Here is a 12785-nt window from a genome sequence, read left to right on the forward strand (position 1 = left end):
AAACAAGAGTCGCCCCAAGACTTAACCTCCTGAGTCTCCCAGTCAATTGTAGGATTGTGCTAGCCAAGGCAAAGCTAACACTAATTTTGCAGGTAAAGAAGGAAACATCATATACAGTGCCTTGTGAAAGTATTCACTCCCCTAAACTTTTTACCTATTTTGTTACATTACTGTAACAAATATGTGTTTCAATATTTTTGTAATCCAATTCATGTGTGATGCTTCAGCACTAAATACAAAGGAAAGGAAAGACAATAGAACCATTAGTAATAGGACAAAGACAAAACAGGCTGTGGACCAACAAAGAGGGAAAATGATCACACAACTGGAAGTCACCGGATCGAGCCCCAGAGTTGAGCCATGACATTAAGGCAAGAAATGAAGTAGTTATTTTGGGGTGAAACTGGAAACTGACATCACAGCTCAGAGCTTAGCAATAGAGATAGGTAGTGAAAGCCATAAAATAGTGGTCAAATTCTACAGATAATGTGTGTTAAAAAAAACCGGAGAAACACGAGTATATTGCTTGCAAATATGATTTTATTGATAACAATGGCAATTAAAAAACCCCCCAAGGGGTTAAGGAAAAGTGAAGAAAGAAAGTGAAAAGAGGGACCAGGAAATATGGTTATAAGCCAATCAGGAGTATAAATATGTCCGGCCAATACAGGGACAGAAAATACAATAAATTGCACAAAGCCCAGGTAAAAAGTTAAAAGGATGGACATAAGTTAAATAAATAACATATATAAAGTGCCTGTGTATTATAAGATTGTAAACAAAGACTCTATGTGCATGCCAGAGCTAAAGTGCTAATAGTATGACCGGCGCCTCTAAATAAAGGTGCACAATTCAGTAAAAGGTCTCAAAAGACACAGGCAAACATCAGAGTATATCAGCAAACCATAGATCCTGGGACCAAGGGAAAACACCTACGTACGTTTCACAAGAGTGAGGTAACCACCAGCTTCATCAGGGAAAGAAAGAATAGTCACCATCCTTTTAACTTTTTACCTGGGCTTTGTGCAATTTATTGTATTTTCTGTCCCTGTATTGGCCGGACATACCGTATATGCCGGCGTATAAGACGACTGGGCGTATAAGACGACCCCCAACTTCTGCCCTAAAAATATAGAATTTGGGATATACTCATTGTCCATCTGTCATAGTGCCACCGCTCCCTCCGATCTGCTGCACGGAGGTGAGGGGCCGGGCAGCAGATTGGGGGGAGCGGTGGCACTGTGGCAGATGGAGGGCGGCGGCGGCAGCGGATCGGGAGGTGTGGGGGTGAGGGTGCGGGCAGGAGATCGGGGAGACAGGTGGCAGATCGCGGAGGGCAGCGGCGGATCGGGGCGCTTTTCGTACAGTGCAATGGCAGCGCGGCAACTTCCGGGTCCCATGCTCCGGTCTCATAACAGCATGGGACCGGAGCTTGTCGCCCTGCCATTTCACTGTGTACAGTCACTCACTGTGCTCAGTGTGCTGGCGTGCTGCAGGGACAAGTGAAGCTGATGGGGGCGGTCACCGGCAACAGGTCCACTGTGATTGGAGAAATCGGTCACAAGGCCGATCTCTCCAATCAGAGCATTGGAGCTGGGGGAGGGTGATCCAGTGAGGTCACCCAGCTCCAGCCAATGGCCAGTGCTACAGCTGCACTGGCCAGGGCTGGATTTCAATGTTTCAGTCATTTTAAATGGCTGGAGCATTACAGTGGCTGTGATTGGTTGAGCGGCGTTCGTCAGCCAATCACAGCCTCCGTAGGTCCGGGGAGGAGGCACCACCCCTCCTAAGGTCAGGAACAGGTCCCCTCCTCCCCGAATCTGCGGTTTTTGTTAACATATTGCAGTCACCGCTGTATATCCGGCGTATAAGACGACCCCCCACTGTAGCCATTATTTTAAGGGGGTAAAAAGTCGTCTTATACGCCAGTATATACGGTATTTATACTCCTGATTGGCTTATAACCATATTTCCTGGTCCCTCTTTTCACTTTCTTTCTTCACTTTTCCTTAACCCCTTGGGGGGTTTTTTAATTGCCATTGTTATCAATAAAATCATATTTGCAAGCAATATACTCGTGTTTCTCCGGTTTTTTATTGACTTTGAGTATGCTTTATGCCCCTTTAATTAAAGGGGCACATTATATGTAATCCCTATGGAAATTGTTATTTAGATAATGTGTGTTGTACAACAGCAATAGTAAACATTGGTGATGGTGATGGTGAAATGAGGGAGAGAGATAAGAGAGCTTATGCCATGATCCATGCTGGGCTCAGCTGCTGCTGGTATTCCATCTCTGGGTTTCAGGTTATGCAGGTGTTAATTGATTTCTGCAGGGCACCTGGCATCCTGTCACTGCACCTCCGTCACTTCACCAGTAATAGTTCCGCTCTGCAGCACGTGATACTGGCCCCTGTCAGTGTTCCCTGATCCATCCCATATTCCAGCTACCCTCTTGACCTGTTCCACTTCCTGTTCTGCCTGTCTTCCTCTGTCCCCCTTTGACTTCCCGGTTCCGTCCCGTGCCCTCTCATCTTGTTTCTCCATGACCACTTGTTTACCTATACTCTCCTGACCTCCCTGCCCTGTCTCTTTGTGTTTCTTTCATCTCCCAGTGTCTGATCTTTCTTTGTTTGTATCTGACTTCAGCGTTACTTCCTGGTTCCGACCTTCGGCTTGTATCTGACTACATTTTGCCTCTCCCTCTGGTTTCCTATTGACATTCTGGTTATTGACTTTGCTTGCTGACTACTCTATTGTGTTTGCACCTGCTAGTGGATATTCTGCTTACTCAGTTTTTCCACCAGAGCAGTGTGACAGCTTAGGCTAAGGACACACATCCGGATTTTCTCCCGTTTGTCGGATCCAGCGCGCTCCCAAACAGTGTATACAGTACAGTGGCTGCGCGACAAGCTCCAGTCACGTGCTGACATGTGACCGGAGCATGTGACCAGGAAGTTGCAACGCAGTCACTGTACTGTATACACTGTACGGGAACGTGCCAGATCCGACAAACAGGAGAAAAGCCGGATGTGTGTCATTAGCCTTACAGCAGCAGTGACTTTGAAATATTACAACAGTGATTATATAATTCATATGGTAGCTGCTGGATTTCTATTTCAGGGGTTTTTTTTTTTTCATTTTTCTTGTAAATACAAGCAAACCAACAAAATTGATGAAAAAACTATTGTACTAGTCTATTTTGTCAATTGTAAATGCCACACCAATAATGCGGCCTGGTGTCACTGCTGATTTTTTAGTACAATTAACCTAGCATTTCGCGTTCATTGCTTTATGGGAACTTGAGGGAATTATGATTAAGAAAAAAAGTCTGACGGCACTCCCTAGCATGCAGTGCAGTGCGAACAGGTGCATAACTGAACATGACATATAATGACAAAAAAAGACAGTTGCACTCTGAAATACTAAAGCATGCAAATCATGAGTATAAGAATATAGACAAAAATTACTGCTAAAGGAAATCTAAGAAAAAAAATTACATATTTAGCATACAAAAATGCCCATTTCTATGTCTGCCCAGTAGACACATCAAGGCAATCTCATATTACTGGGTACCCACACTGAATTGAAGCCTCTCTCTGGGTTTAAAAACCTCCATGTGTACAAGTGAATAGGAAACTGCTAAGAGAATAAAATCACATGTGTATAATGGGGGACTTGTGCACAGTCAGAAGGCGTGACCCCATAATCTGGACAAAAAGACTGATGGCACTACTCCCTAACATGCAGTGTGAACAGGTGCATAACTGAACATGATAAATAATGACAAAAAAAGACAGTTGCACGCTGAAATGCTAAAGCAAGCAAACCATGAATGTAAGAATATAGACATGCATTACTGATACTGGAAATCTAAGAAAAAAGTGAGATATTTAGCATGTAAAAATGGCAATTTATATGTCTGCCCGGTAGCCAAGTCAAGGCAATCTCATATTACTGGGTACCTACACTGAACTGAAGCCTCTCTCTGGGTTTAAAAACCTCTATATGTATGAGAGAGTAGGAACCTGCTAAGAAAATAAAATCACTGGTGGCTATTATTAATTATTATTATTATTATTATTAATAATAATAATAATAATAATAATAATAATAATAATAAAACAGAGCCAAAAGTTGATTTTAGCGTAAAAAAAAATATGGTAAAAAAATAGCAATGGCCAGGGTAAATTAAAACAAATAAATAGGGGGCGTGGCCTAGGCACCTAACAGGGAAGAAGCACTTCACTTGGGCTCCTGCTTTTAGAACACAAAACTTCCTCTTTAAACTTTACAATCTGCTGCAAAACACCCTAACTTGGGTCCCCTGCTACCCTGGAAGATACCTGTAGGATTCAGCACCTCTAAGTAGCCAGCAAGGTGCAAGCCAGGATCTCCAGCTATCACCACAGGCTCTGGACACAGACCTAGGCTGGGAGCACAACTCCAGGAGGGCTCCAAGCAGAACACTGAGATCGGAAATATACCCGTGGGACAGCTACTAGCACGCACCGAGACACAGTGGAGGTAAGGCCTTCTCCCCCAGAGAAGGAGACCCTTGGCCCCCCTCCCTGAAATGCCATAGCACCTTCACATAGTCAGAGTGCAGTCCTGAGTCTCACCTTCAGTGCTGTCCCAGTTCAGACACAGGAGAGAAGGAGGCATTTCCAAGTGACGGAGTGGTTGTACCCCAGAGGCGCAGCTGTGATTGCGCCCCCCTCGGGACACCAGGGCTCCATGTGGGCGACGCCATTTTGTAGGCTTTGAGAGCTGAAGAAGAAGAAGGCGGGAAACTGTGCTGCAGTTGCCTTAAAAAAACAGGAACGCATTTACAGAGCTCTGCACTGCCACCTGCTGGATAAAGCTTTTCTCTAAGTGCTCGGCTGAAAAAAGGTCTGCACTGACACCTAGTGGACATTCCTTGGCTCCCTGCACATTACCCTTATCGCCACCTGGTGGTCACTGTGACACTGACTTGCTGCAAAGAAAACACGACATGAGGGAGCTGTGAAGGAGTAATGAACCCTGTATAATGTCTGAGTAGAGGGGAGGCTCATTCTACCGCCCGAATAGAGGATATAAGTGGACAGCTACAACTTTAATAGTCTCATATATATAAGGAATTCTGAAAAGAGACATAATACACTGCACTGACTGAGTAACGATCTGGCTGGGCTGAGGAGGAGAAGAGGACCAGGGTGGTCAATCAGATTAAGAAGGAGACAGCCGTTTGTGACTCCATTGGACAAGTTTCTTACTAAAAAAAACTGTGCTGTGAGAGATCCTATGCCACCTAAGGCACAAAAACAATCAACCCTTAAAGGCAGTCAGGCGAAAAATAAAAGTACGTGGTCGGATCCATTGGATATGGACCAAGACACTATGCCTTCACTGTCTGCTCTGGTGTCTCAGCAGGAGGACGGGGGAGGGTCACGTGACTCCCCATCAGAGACTGAGTTGGGAGATATGGAACACCATTTTGACCATAGAAGATTTAAAAAGTATCTGGATCTCCTTCCTACCAAGGAAGACTTCAAATCCCTTATCTCAGAGGTGAAAGAAACCTGTAAGTCAAAAATTAACTCAATCCATCAAGATGTTGGGCTACTGGCAGATAGAGTGGACTCAGTGGAAAGGGAACACGATGCCACTAGACAGTACATTATCAAATTACAGAAAAATGTGACACTATGCTCAGGCTCTGAGTGAAACTAACAAACATCTGGAAGACCTGGATAACAGAGGACGTCGTAATAATATCCGAGTGAGAGGCATCCCTGAAGCCACGAGTAATGAGGATATCCATGCCATACTTGAAACCATATTTAACACTGTGCTGGAGCGCCCTATAACTCAAAGGATAAAATTGGACAGAGCACATAGAGCATTACGCCCCAGGGGGCCTCAAAATCAATCTCGTGACATTATCTGCTGCGTCCACGACTTCCAACTAAAAGAGTACATTATGGCTAAAGCTCGTACCTCAGAGAGAATTGAATATCAAGGGACTTGGATCCAATTATTTCCTGATCTATCTTGGATCACCCTACAGAAAAGGAGACACCTGCAGCCACTACTTGCATCCTTAAAAGATAAGGGCATCCGATATCGCTGGGGGTTCCCATTTGCCCTCATAGCCTCAAAAGATGGTCATACGGCTGTGCTACGCTCAACTTGGGACCTCCCAGCCTTCTGCACTGACCTGGGAATCCCTCCACCCACCCTAGTAGACTGGGAATTAGATATGCCATCCAATCCACCCTATCCAGTCTGGCAGCAAGTGGACTCTAGGGGGGGATCTCCCTCATCACGGCCTAAGGCATGACCAGATCCAACCTGAGATGACAATTTTTATTTATTTATTTTTTTTTCTCTTCTGGGAACTGGAGCCCCTTGTTTGAATCTCTGGTTTCAAGCTGCAGCCCCCTTTGGGGGTAATGGGGGGGTGGTTTCATGCCCTCCCTTGTTTATTACAGGGACTTTCATTAGTCCTTTCTTTCATAAGTAGCTGTTCACTTTTTTTTTTTCTTCTCTTTTTTTTGATATTAATATATCTGGTTATGACTCCTCATAAAATTTGCATTGGTTTGCTACTAGGGCAGTGAGAATTGAATACTCCCCTCTTGTAGATGTTTTGAATCTAGCTTCCGATACTGACTGCGATAGCGGAGTGTCCATAGCTACAAACCCCCTTCAAGGGTTAGAGTTACCCTGGTTCCTCCTATGGAAGAGTTGGTAAAGGAGGTTAGGGTTTAGATATTGGTAAAGTTTTTTACGTTATGAAAATTTTTTCTTCTTTGACCCTGGCCGGAGAGGACGGTGGCGGAGGTAAAGGCTTTTGCCCATGGCTTAACTCCTCTCCGGTAACATTTGTGACATGTAAATGTTATGCTCTATATGTTATGTGTTTTGTCATTGTCTTTTCCCATTCCTTATGTGTCTACCCTAATTGTGGTGAGGGAATCCTCTGTACCCCATTGAGAGCCATCCAGCATGGGCCTTTAGGCAGTTGTGAGATGGGCAATACCCGGTTATCCTTCGTATGTAATGCTAATTTTGCATTATACTACTACAACTTAAAATATGATTACAATTTTAATGTTAAATGTTAAGGGTTTAAACTCAAACATTAAGAGGCGTATGGCACTTGGTGAGATGCGGACCCAGCGAGCTGATGTGGTTTTCTTGCAAGAAACGCACTTGAACCTCAATGGCAACTGCAATTTTGCTAAACATCTGTACGCCACGATTTTTTTAGCTTCCCAGGAAAGGAAAAAAACCGGTGTGGCTATTTTGATATCAAGGACCTGTCCCATTCAAGTTACGACCTCCTTGGCAGACCCACAGGGTAAGTACCTTATCCTACAAGGGACATATAAGGATCTTCCGATCATTTTGTGTAATATTTACGCCCCTAATACCTCCCAGATCCTCTTTTTGAACCGGGTATTCCTCAAACTCACACGCCTTCCCTCCTCAGCGTGAATTGTGGGTGGAGATTTTAACACTATTTTCTCTGACTCTTTAGACAGGTTGACCATTAACAATCAATTGTCGAGCCCGTCTCAGCGTAAATTGACAGCTGCCTTTCGAAGACTGATCCGCAGGTTTGCCTTATTTGATTTGTGGTGAGTTAAACATCCCTCAGAAAAAACCTTTACCTTCTACTCTCCCCCTCATGGTACACACACCAGGATCGACTTCTTCTTTGGCAACATTCAAGCCCTTAGATTGACGAGCAATGTGGATATTGGTGCAATAACGTGGTCAGCCGATGCGCCAATGACTCTCACTCTAGATCAGACAACGCCACGCACAAGAGTCTTCCACTGGAGGCTCAATGAGTCCCTCCTCAAGAGAACTCCCTACAGAGGCAAACTGGAAGCAGGACTGATAGAATACTTCAAGAACAACGAGGGGTCAGTGCCTAATTTTTCTACGGTTTGGGAAGCCCATAAGGCCGTCTTTAGAGGGCAATGCATAGCATTAAGCTCCCGTATCAAAAAAGATAGACTTTATCAGAGAGATCAGCTCCTCAGAAGTCTCAGAGACAAAGAAAATAGGATGACCCTTAACCCATCAATATGTACCCTTAGAGGTATAGTAAAGACTCGTGCCCAACTGAAGGACCTAGAGGTCAATATAACAGAAAAATTACTACTTTATAGCAGGCATAAATACTATGACAAAGGAAATAAATCTCACTCCCTTTTGGCTCGCCAACTTAGAGAGGATAGGGGGAACTCATCCGTTTATGCCTTGAGAGATTCGGGGGGGAATATTTTCTATGACCCCACTAAAGTTGCAAAGATTTTTCAGGATTATTTGTCAAGATTGTATTCTTTGCCCAGCACTCTTCCTACAGACCCAGGAAAGCAGAGGGAGCTAATCAACTCCTTTCTTGAGCAGTGTAAGTTGCCTACTCTTACTCAGAGTGTTGCAAATACACTGAATAAAGAAATCACGTGTGAAGAAGTAGAAGAGGTGCTTAAATTACTTCCTAATGGAAAATCACCGGGTCCAGATGGTCTGACATATTTTTACCACAAGGCATTTGCGGATCGACTCACCCCCTATTTAGTTAAATTATTTAATAGCTTCCTCACGGGCCCCCTATACCTACAAGTATGTTACATTCTTATATTACGCTCATACCCAAACCGGGGAAGGATGCTATGGAATGTGCCAATTATAGGCCCATAGCACTCCTTAATGCTGATTTGAAAATCTTTACTAAACTACTGGCTCTACGTCTTTCGGTCCTGCTCCCTCACCTAATACACAAAGACCAGGTGGGTTTTGTCCCATGTAGGCAAGGGGGGGACAACACCAGGAAGATTATTGACTTAGTAGAAGTTGTTAATAAGACAGAGAGTGAAGCACTCCTTCTTAGTTTGGATGCAGAGAAGGCGTTTGACCGTCTGGGGTGGCCATTCAAGTTTGAAACATTGCGTCATTTTGGAATCTCGGGTGCATTTATTACAGCCCTGAAAAGTTTATATTCATGCCCCTCAGCATCGGTCAAACTTCCTTATGCCGCATCTCAACCCTTTCAGATACACAATGGCACTCGTCAGGGATGCCCTTTGTCCCCCCTGCTCTTTGTTATGTGCATTGAGCCATTGGCTGCTGCTATTCGCATTGACCCTAATATACGTGGAGTAATGGTGAGAGACAAGGAGTTTAAGCTATCCTTATATGCGGATGATGTCCTATTGATTTTGTCCCAACCACATACCACCCTCCCGAATTTGCATTCCCTATTGCTACAATTTGGAAGGCTGTCAGGGTATAGGGTAAACCAGAGCAAAACGGAAGCCCTGCCTATTAATATTCCACAGGGGCGAGTTTCCTCCTTACAGGAAAACTACAATTATAAATGGAAAAATATATCCTTGACATACCTGGGGATACAACTAACATCTAAGTATAAGCTCTTGTACCAGCAGAACTATCCTAGTTTATTTACTGAGATAAAAAGGCTCCTGCTCAATTGGAATAAGCTCCCATTGTCTCTGTTTGGAAGAATCTCTGCAGTCAAAATGTCTGTCCTGCCGAAGCTAGTTTACCTATTTGAGACCCTTCCGGTGTGTGTACAAAGAGTTGCGCAACGTTCAGTCTAGTATACTTCAATTTGTTTGGGCCCACAAGAGACATAGAATCAAGAAAACTACTTTGTTTGACAGTAAACTGAGAGGAGGCCTAGGGGTCCCTGATATTACTAGGTACTATTGGGCAGTACACTTACGTCACATCCCTGCATGGTCTAATCACAGTGCCTTCTCTAGATGGATGGAAATAGAGAAGTTATGGCTCGCCTCAATATACCCCAATTCCTACCTCTGGGGCACCTCATCAAACAAGCCTGACCCACATACTCTGGGCCCTATAGCCTTCATGAAGAGGATATGGGACTGTTGTGTCAAAAAGTTTCCACTTAAATCTGAACACTCTCCATTGACTTCTTTTCTTTTTAATCCCAGAATGCCAGACGGTATGCAGGGTACAGCGACTAAGACATGGTTTGACAGGAAACTCTTTTGCTTTGCTGACATAGTAGATGCACGTTCCAGGGTCCTTCTCCCCTACGCCACCATAGCTGATAAATTTAATCTCCCTGGCAATTCCCAATATCGGTATTTACAAATTAGACACCTGATGCACTCCCTTTTTACCTCCTTAGAAGTCTCTATCCCTACACTTTTTGAGAGATTATGCAGAGCTGGGGTCTCTACTAAAGGCCTCATCTCAGATATATACCGTATTTTAATTACCCCCTGCCCAGAAGATAAGCCAGATCATACATATATGAGGAAATAGGAAGATTTCCTTGGTGAGACCATTCCCCTGTGTATGTGGAAACGGATCTGGGATACTGCCTCTAAGACCTCCTCATGCTATGTCTATAAGGAAAATCAGTATAAATTACTCATGTATTGGTAACACACCCCATCACTACTACATAAACTAAACCCAGCTATACGTGACAATTGTTGGAGGTGTGGAGCTACAGGAGACATACCACACATATTCTGGGTATGCCCCATTATCCAGTGCTTCTGGAGGTTGGTGCAATCCCTTATATACAAAGTAACTGGCCTTCGGGTTCCCCTGGATCCTAAATTCTATATATTAAATATACCACTTGTTCAGCTGGAGAAAAGAGTGAAGCGGTTATTGTTACATATAACTACAGCAGCTAGATGTCTAATTGCCCGTAACTGGAGGTTAGCCCATCCACACTCACTTACAGATCTCCATTCTCGGATCCAAGATGTGAGAAGGATGGAGTATTTATCTGCCCTGTCAAATAACACGGTAGATCATGTTGAGAGCGTTTGGTCACTTTGGGACACCTATTGGGCCAATAAAGAATAATAGTAAGGTATGGTTTTGATGGAAGCCTGATATATCCACCCTCACCACTTCATCCCCCCCCCCCTCCTTATATCTCCTTGTCTAGTATTGTTTTGTCTTGTCACATTCCCTGTTTTTATTGTATTAGTGGATAGTATGATATGTACACTGATTCTCGGTTTACAGTTATTGCTCATATGCTTGTGAGACATATCTATGCATTCATGTATTTTTTCCGTGTCTGTTTTTAAAAAATGTAATAAAACATTCAGTTATAAAAAAACAACAACAAATAAATAAACTCATGCTCATGACACAGCATCTGGGAATAAGAATGTGAGAGCCACATGCATTAGAAGCACAATACTGACACCAGCCGTTTGGGCCAGTAATACTACTAATTGCAGATCACAATTGGCCTTCTTTGCCTTCAACAATTATATTAATGTTGGGGAGTCAGAGAAGGTTTATGAAATATATGGCACATCAATCACCTCAGTTACAGGAGAATGATGCTACCTCTGAAAGTGACACTAAGTTTTAGAAAGTGTTCTGTACATTTCTTCCCCTCCATTACTGTAAAAGTTAATATTCTCAATTTCCAATTCTGTCAATGACACCTCTATCTTTTTTGCAGTCCTAGCCCAAAAGCCACATCACTCAAGGTGGTAAGGAAGATATTTCACAACAGCATCTACCAATTCATGTATTGGATAAAATGTAAGATGAATAGCCAAAGTGTGGACTTGGATGAGGTGAGGAAGAATGTCATGATTTAAATGTGTAGCTGTGTTGAGGGAATAATCACTTGTGATAGTAGGGGCACTGTCAGTAGCATTATTATTATTATTATTATTATTATTAGCAGCAAAGATACCAGTAGTATACTTAATCAGATCAAACTTAGTGGTGGAAGCTAAAGAAGATGGTGGGGATGAAGGCCATTTCCCACACTTTGACATAGGTTAACAGATATAGAATTGATGATGAATGAGTGGTGGACAGTACCTGGGAACCAGGTCAGGGTATCAAGGAGTTCAAGTAATCAAAGGAAAACGTGCTGAAGAGCAGAGTCAACGTTTCACCAAATGATCTTCCAGGGGTAGATCTACTTCTGTGGGAAAAGCAGGAACAAATGAGGCTGCAGCTGCTGTTGATGGAGGAAATTCAATATTGCCTGAAAGCTCTGATCATGGTTATAGTAAGGTCAAGTCCTTTGTTTGGTCATCTTCAGTGTGGGAATTCTTTTCTCAGTTGCCCGAGGACTAAGTCTATTGCAATATCAAAATGACAATTGCATTTGTCAAAATTAATCAAACATTGACCAGTGCTAATTTTCATTCACTTATAGCTGATGCTTAAGACTTCTTTAATTAGTCTGCCTGCCTATTGTATTCTACACTGTTCTGCTGCCATGAGCGATGATACGCCACCTGGGTATATTCTGCTTGCCCGTCATGGTATATCTACATTATGCTGTTGTCAGGTTTTCCACTGTTGTCACAAACACCCGTACATTGCCTTGCCTGCCACAGCTAGTACCCATAGATAGTAACACATATCCACACAGCTCTAGATCTACTGTACTGCTAGCTTCAGGGGCTGCCGGTGCTGGTCCTACACTGCCAGACATCTTCTTGATTGCCCTGTCATATTCTACATGGTAGGGTTGCTGCCAATAGATAGCTCCCAGATCTTCTGCTAGTCAATAGTGTTCAATAACTACACTATACTACTGTCACGCTAGGTACAGGGAAGTAAGGTAAGGGAAGGGTACCCCTGCGTCTAGGGAAGGGGGAGATGGTGACCCCCTGACTAAACCTACAGCTGGTCACTGGTAAAACTCATTTTCCATTCATCCCCTTCTCTAATTCTAACCAGATTGTAAGCTCCCCTTAAGTCCAACTTAGAAAACCACTTAACTCTGA

General features: G+C 43.5%; 1 long non-coding RNA gene across 1 annotated transcript in view; it reads left to right on the plus strand.

Annotated features, from left to right (window-relative positions):
- The window catches only part of LOC142291610 (uncharacterized), a 48686-nt gene extending 37085 nt beyond the window's left edge, over positions 1-11601 (plus strand). The window contains exons 2-3 of the long non-coding RNA XR_012750514.1: positions 7529-7628; positions 11495-11601. This is a non-coding gene — a long non-coding RNA (uncharacterized LOC142291610). The remainder of the gene's footprint in view (positions 1-7528; positions 7629-11494) is intronic.
- Positions 11602-12785: the final 1184 nt, after the last annotated feature.

Source organism: Anomaloglossus baeobatrachus, chromosome 1 (assembly GCF_048569485.1).
Source record: "Anomaloglossus baeobatrachus isolate aAnoBae1 chromosome 1, aAnoBae1.hap1, whole genome shotgun sequence".
Taxonomy (NCBI): domain Eukaryota; kingdom Metazoa; phylum Chordata; class Amphibia; order Anura; family Aromobatidae; genus Anomaloglossus; species Anomaloglossus baeobatrachus.